The following is an 8,261-nucleotide window of genomic DNA, read 5'->3' on the forward strand; positions in this document are numbered from 1 at the left end:
GAAAAACTTTTAAGAATCTTTTCCTGCTCATGTCGTAAATGTTCGTTGTCTGATCTTAGGTTCATCATTTCTGCTCGAAGTTGTTGTATTGTCTCGAGTAAGGCAGCATTAGCCTGTCTCGATTCTTCTCCCAATTGCACCCATAATTCTTGGTTGGCTTCTATGTAATTAATCCTCCGGCTGGCTCGATGATTTGGGACTCCTATGCATTTTACTCTTGATGCTAATTCACCTTCTCTCTCTTTTTCTCTCTCTCTCTCTCTCTATTTACAATCAGTCAAAACTCAGTTTATTTTCTATTTATATATCTATATACAGGAACATCACAACTTAATTGACTGTTAACAACCCAGAATCCTCAGTGTACGAATCTGGGCTCTAATACCATTTGTAACACTTCGTAATACAAAAAAAATGTTACTGCCTAAATTACCTAGGTTATGTGTCCCTTTAATCCAATCAAACAATGTGTAAAATACATGAAAAGGTCCTGAATAACTCTCGTTATTGGCGCGAATTAAGGGAATTAATTGGCACACAAGAATTCCTGCACGGTTATCTGAACCAAGCCTTGTATCATTTCCACCTACCCACACCTCGGTAGAGGTGATAGCTCCTCCGTTGGGCGATTAATGCAAAGGTAAGAATGGTATGCTACATCTGGTCCTCGTAGGTGACTTGACTGGGCATTTACCATGAGATGAAACCCTAATGCGAGTTTTCATCTCATTTCACTTTGTCTGAGAGGAGAGGAAACAACTCTAATAGCGCACAGGGTAAGAGCATTGGAGAGAGGTTTACCTCTTCTCGAATGAGTGCATATTTGGTTTTAGAGGTGAACGATCGATGGTAGAGAAAAGGAGGTAAACTTATATAGCTCTGCTCTTTTGGTTGGGGAAACGAAGCTACCTTATTCCTTCTTAGTTTTAATTCGATATTGATACAGGTATGGTCTGATGGACGGTTTAGAACCATTTGGCCCCAAGAGCCGAACAGAGATGAGCCTTTGTCACCGAGGTCAGGTTCTTTTCTAAATTGGAGCATTCCTATAGTTTATGTCTCTTCTCTGGTATGTGGTGTACAATTTTCTCTTTGTTTTCAGGTATTCAGTGCTTCAGCAGTGGCGTCTATACCCTCAGGTATTAAATTCCTCATACGTTTTTCATTTATACATTCTCCCTCGTTATTCAAGCTTAGGTCAGTTTCTAATAGGTTCTTTGGTTGCTTCCACAGGTTTGGATTGAACCCATTTCTGAGGTTGAAGAGTCTTTCAAGAGGCACTAAACCTAAGCCAAGTTGTTTTGCTATCTACAGGTCGGTTATTTCTCCTCGGTTGAACATCTACTTGTCTGAGTGGCTTTCTCGACTCCAAGATGAAGTGAAGGGTTGCTGGTTCTCGACACACTCAAACCCTCACCACAATACAAAACTCGCGAGGGTTACCTTAGGGAATGGAGGTTTTAGCAACTTGGTGCTTCCGGTTGGGGTTTACAACCAGAGCTTAAGAGAATACTTCTGCCTATTTCCTTGAATGGTTTAATAGCATGGTTACGACATACAATTCCCGTTATGATTCTATGAATTTTTTTTATGTCTGTATTAAATTATGGATAGGTTATGGCCGGGTTGCCAAATCTTGGCCCTTGCCGCGTAGGTTGTAAAGTCATTTTTTTTGAAGTTTTGTATGTAAACTGTGTAAAGTGGAATGAGAAAGCCGAGACTTAGTATAGAAGAATATTCAGAATATATACATAATTTCAGTTCTTGAATTTCTCAGTGGTTTTGATACTTTTATTAATCATGGTTTTGTCATCTGTTCGTGCGTTGTAATAATTCAATGAATGGTTTAGTGTGTAAGTGAGTCTTAATTCATTCAGCGATATTGATACCGCCATGTGAATTGAAATATGGAAATATACTCAGTCTTTGCATTGACATATACATTTATATTTTGTTTAAAGTTTTGTATGTAGACTGTGTAAAGTGGAATGAGAGAGCCGAGATTTAGTATAGAAGAATATTTAGAATATATACAAATTTCATGTTCTTGACTTTCTCATTGGTTTTGATACTTTTCTTAATCGTGGTTTTGTCACCTATTCATGCGTTGTAATAATTCAATGAATGGTTTAGTGTGTAAAGTGAGTCTTAATTTATTCAGCGGTATTGACACTGTATGCGAATTGAAATAAGGAAGTATACTCAGTCTTTGCATGGACATATACATTTATCTTGTCTCGCTCTTGTTTTACCCTGACAATGCTATTATAGGAGGTTGCAGAACTTTTCGTTTGGAACACGTCATTAATCTTTTTTAATTCTGTTTGGGACAATTAGTTTAAGATAATTTCCTTTCCAGGTTAGTTACATTGTAACAGGTTATGGACAAAAACTCAAACTATACTACCATAATAGTAGTAGTTGTTTTTCTTTTATACAACAGACATAAAATGGCTTCAAGATACTATAATACAGTAGTTTTCTTCCTTTTACAACAAATATTAAGTAGGTTCAGGATACTATAGTACTGCTAGCTTTAGGTTAATTGTACAAAGTAACTAGAGCAAATATTATGCATCATTTTATTTTCTATGATGAATAAGTTTTGTATTCAAATATCTCCATAAATGAACAGTATCTAGCCTAAGACAAGAAATGAGATCATTACTCCTGTTACATACCATTTTACCTGTCAGAAGTAATTAGAATTCCTTGAGTACTTCTGTTACTAGTGTTTGTTTCGTGCAAATCAACAATCTTTCCTTCTGTAAGGTCTCACCACCTAGCCATGGACCTGGCAATCATGTCCAAGGTCCCCCTTTCCTGCTCCTAACAGTTGAACTAAAGATAGTCGGGTATCTTGGGCATCAGGACTACTATCGAGCCTCAAGTCCCATACCCACTCGACTGTTTGCCATAAAAAACCTGGCAATCATGTCCAAAGTCCCCCTCCGAGCACTTCTTGCTCCTAACAGTTGAACTAAATACAGTTAGTTAAGACTTGATTTTTAATATAATTTATTTAATTTACTATAAATATTAATTATATTTAAATAGAAAAATACTCCACGAGAACCATGTCTCCCCATCAAATCCCAGGTTGACTTGTCAAACCCCAACCATGCTTCCCACCAGATAGCTCAAATAAAAATTTAGGTCAGGTGCATCTTGATTGACTCCGTATTGGGCGTATTCGGTTTTGTATGTATGATATTTATTCCAAAGTTCCATGAGAAATTATACTGGATATTTATTAGGATGGATGTCTCTCTATTAAAGATAAGAGTGAAAGTTTTTTTGTTAAATATTATATGGTAAGTTAAATATTATATGGATATTTATTTGGATGGATGTCTTCTCTAATTAAAGATAAGAGAGGAAGTTCTTTTTGTTAAAATATTATATGGGAAGTTAATTATTAATTTATTTGTCGAAGTAATTATATATTTTAATGTTTACTCTTTTTCCATAACGAAGGTGAAAATATTTTACCAAAACTGTTACTCAATTGCATTTTTTGTGGGACAGTTAAAACATATTATTTTTTAAATATAGTAGCAGGGCATTTGAATAATGGAATACCTTCAAAATCTAGATTTATGTGAAATTTTATCCAAAGTTACACAAATTTCCATGATTTTTCGAAACAAATTTGAAACCAGATTAATTACGACTTAAAAGAATCCACATTTGACCCCCACAGCCACGCTATCTCCAAATGGCCACACATACACATCCAGACTTTCATAATTAAGGCTAGTATTCTTTCCACAACGGAGGCGAAAATATTTGACCAGCACACCATGCTATCTTCAGACCACACATACCGACTTTTTAATTAGGGTGAGTGTTTTTTCCACAATACAGGCTAAAATCTTTAACCAGAGTAACCAAGACTAGGCAAATAGTTTTTTTCCACAACACGCACACAGATGAAATTTTAAGAAAATAGTTAACCAGAAGAGCAAGCCATTTTCAGTTCGTCCATCACCACAAACTAGTCAAAATGGTGTAGGGTTGTGTTTTTGATAAATTTTCAATGTTTTTTCCACAGCCGAAGGGAAACGATTTCACCACATCCACCACGCAATCTTCAGTGCCCACACACGCACTTTAATTCCTCGAAAAAGTGAAATGTACTTCATTTAGCGCTTTCTCAAGTCAAGTCGAATGTCCGTTAGAGAAAGGTGCTTTCGCAACTCAAGTCGAGCTGTGCATCTTGTCAGATGGAATCCCCTAGAGAAAGGTGGTTCCGAAACTCCCAGTGATCATGATGACCATCCCAGAAACATAGAACTACTCTCCTCATCCGAGATTTTGAACCACTTCCATTAATCCGAAAAATTGTCCCACTGTATTTATTCAAGATGTCTGCACCCGTGTACTTGTCCTAGATTTCTGAGCTTCTTGTACCCATACGAAATTACAGAGAGTCTCTGTTTTCCTTTGTTTTCTATGGCGACCCTAGGTGGGTAATTATAGTGGTTTGACCCATATATTAAACCAACATGACAGTGAACATGTTGTGTCTCCTTTCGTGAGCCGACGTGACTAGCTTTTACATCATTTTGTTGGCCGACTTCTTCAAGAGGATTGTGCTTGTCTTTAGAGGGCTCATCTGGACACTAGGTTGACTTATATACATTTGATATATGCCCAAGAAGGGTTCTTCAATATTTTATTTGACTCTTTGACTCTTCTATAGCACTTCAACACGTGCTAGACCTATGCAATGAGAAAGAAACTCATTTTTACAATTTACAAAAATAATATTTCTTTTCTTTTACAAGTACAAAGATCAAAATTACATTTATGAAGACCGAACCTAGTTACACTTTCTTCATCAGGTGTTGTCATCAACTTTTTTTTCCATAAGATTGATATTTAGATGTCATTAAGTCAAATCTCATCCAATCCATTCCAATTTTGGGGAATTATTTTTTTCCTAGGTTGCGAGTGATTTAAGTTAGTTGGGATGTATTCCTTGAATTAAAACATGTCCTCTCATATTTGAAGGGGTATTTTATGTCCATTAATGGATCATTTTGTCATTCAATGTTTTGTAGGTTTTCTTTTGAGAGTTAAGAATTCAAATTTTATTCCTCTAAATATTTATATGTCTAGTTATCAAAGTAGAGGGGAAAGATCAAAGAATCAAAATGTCATGTAAGAGGGCTTCCTTCTCCCATTTTGTGGAGGATGTGTGGCATCCTTTTCTGATTAGATATTTTGGTTAACATTGTATTGTTGTTGTGTGGAACTACATGTGCTTTGATTCAACATTTCATCACATTTGTTATGATTTTTTTATTAAGAGCTCTCTCTACACTACAATAACCATTTGGGACAACCACCAATAATAAAAGTCTAGTTTATTCTTTAGGAGCTTTTGTAATCAAGGTATGCTTGAGATTATGATGTATTACTCTATGAGTGTAATGTTAACTGTCAATTTAAAATAACATGACTTTATTATGTGAAAAAGAAAACATCCATTAATGAGAGAGAGGGGGAGATATGATCAAATAATTTAAAACATTTCAATATACATTTTCATCATTCCTAAATAAACACATCTAAAAAATATAAAAAAACATATACATTGATTTCAATGTACATTTCTCATCATTTCTAAATCAACACAAGTTTATAAAATAGAAATTGACATATGTAAATTTTTCCATTCAACATTGTTACTTTATGCATATTCAACTAATTTCTTATGTAATTCCTAAAAAAAATATTTTTAAGACATATAGATAAACATAAGTTTTATCATGTACAAATTATGCCACTATTCCAAAAACTTAATAACATAGATTAATATTAGATTGACATTAATCATGTTCACCAAATTCATTAGTAAGCATTAGTAAGCATTTTTTATTTATTATTATTTAGATTCAGAATAATGTAAATTTCAAAGGGTCAAGTTAGTATCAAACAAATACATATACATAATGATTACCTAGCATTTGGAACCATGTTAGATCAATCTTAACTTTAAATAATCAAATCAAAAAAGGTGAAACTTTTTTCAAACAAATTTTGTCCTATAGAAGATGGTTTGTACTTCATGAATTTAATCGTTTTTAGGATAAATAAATATACAATTAATATATATTCATTTCTAATCTTAGCCATCCATATTAATTAATATACCTTCAACCATCTCAATAGAGTTCAAAAACCAATTAATATACATTCAACCCTTTCAATAGAGTTCAAAGACCAGAAATATTACCACTGCTGCATTTTGATTCAAAAGACCACTCAAACTCACTCAATATTGGAAGTAATGATGCTACAAGGTTCCACAGGTTCCTTGTATCGGGGGTTGTTCAACTTAAAACGTGAGCATATGGTTTTTATGCATGCAATTACTGTCGGGTTTGGCATGTTGTCTCTGTTTCGTCTTTGGAAGCAAAACTACAGTGTAATTTTAGACAACAATATTTTCTAAGGAATGGTTTCTATATTTCTTCCAGAAATCCGGGTGGAAATTCCTCAGAAGTCTTGTTGTAATTTTAGAAAACACCACCAAGAATAGGAAATCGTCTCTTAATATTTTCTTCCCGATGGCTTCTATATCTACTCCACCAGAAATTCTGTTGGAAATTCCTCAAAGAAATTTCATTTCTGAAGGTAAAGTTGGCATATGACTTCATCGATAGCGAAAGCCCGACGAGATTTATTCTCTTTCCTCGGAGACATATTCCCGGTGCATCAAAAGAAGCGTTTTGGATGGCTTGGGAATGGAACTTGTGCAATACAGTGTTGATCTGTTATTATCCAGCGATGACAAAAAGAAAGACGACGATGTGCAAGTCATCCGCCGGCCACCACGGCCACAGCAAGAGCTCTTCGATCGCGTTGGCATGGCTGCTGGGATTTAAGCCCAGGTCTCCACGGAGTCTGCCATCAGGGATTATAGAACCTGAATGCATCCATCCCTACTGACGGTTTGATCTCTGTCAGGTTACTTCTTCGTCTTGTGTGCACAGCATGCCTGTGCGTCCACCATTTGCCGGATTTAAATGTTGACTGGTTTCAGCAAAGACCGACTACATTCCTTTTCTGGTCAGGATGATGCTGGTTTGTTTTCTAACAAAGTTACTGTAATTTCGTCTACCTCTGCTCCATTCCGCTCTCCAAAATAGCAAAGATCGATCCAGCTATCACCCTGTAGCTTCCAAAGCAGACCTGTGGGTTACAAATGTGAAGCCTGCACTCTGCCATAACGATATGAACTAGCTGCAATAAATCCAAAATTTGGCCACAAAACTGTGAAAGGCCCTATGATGACGTTGCAGACACAGGCCAACACCAACGCAAACCTGAAACTCTGTGGATGAAAGAGAGAATGTCATCCGATAACAAGGCGAAACAAGAAATTTGAAAACAAAGCGGGAAATCAAATTTCAAATTCAAATGGCTTTCCCATGTGAGAAGATAAATGGGAATCTGCGATAATAAATTAGACGTACTGTCATTGCGTGGTCCCGCATACTCCACCGGAAACACATGCTGGCCGCCGGAGATCTGAATCCATGGTTATGTATGCTATCCCTGACGTGCACCACATACATAGCTGGCCCAGCATTTAAGACTCAATATATGGCTGGTTAGCCCTTGCCGTTCTGAAACCGCTTTCGCAAGTCAACTCGAGCTCTGCATCTTGTCAGATGGAATCCTCTAGGAAATATCCTTTCGAAAAGTGAAATGTACTTCATTTAGCTCTTTCTCAAGTCGAATATCCATTAGAGGAAAGGTGGTTCCGAAATCGCTTTCGCGCAAGTGGATCCTTACAAGTGGTTGGTTCATGTTGAAATTTGGGTCAACAGTCCTGTTAAAATGATGGAACCCTCTCTTTGACGCGAGGAGGGAGCATGTGGAAGAGGTACCAATTTGGGTAATATTACCAACTCTTTCCCCTTAGCTTTGGACAAAAGATGTGTTTCATGCAATCGAGAATAAATTGGGGGTTTTCCAGGAGGCTGATATGTCTTTTAATACATCCATAACCAGAACTATTTCTAGAATCCTTGACAAATTGGATCTCAAAGAGGGGTTGTTGCCCAACATCATGCTAAATTTCAAAGGATGCAATTATAGCCAACAAGTTGACTACAAGGATTTACCCTTCTGCTATCGTCAAGGTCTTACTCAGGAACATTTGGCTCGCAATTTCCCTCTAGTTGTTATGGGCATCAATAAATCAAGCTCTTAGTTTGAGATAAAACATGAAAGTAGTCGGAAGT

This window comes from Pinus tabuliformis, chromosome 1_1 (genome assembly GCF_031772625.1).
Source record: "Pinus tabuliformis cultivar Carrire ecotype Pingquan chromosome 1_1, CPIR1, whole genome shotgun sequence".
In the NCBI taxonomy this organism is placed as follows: domain Eukaryota; kingdom Viridiplantae; phylum Streptophyta; class Pinopsida; order Pinales; family Pinaceae; genus Pinus; species Pinus tabuliformis.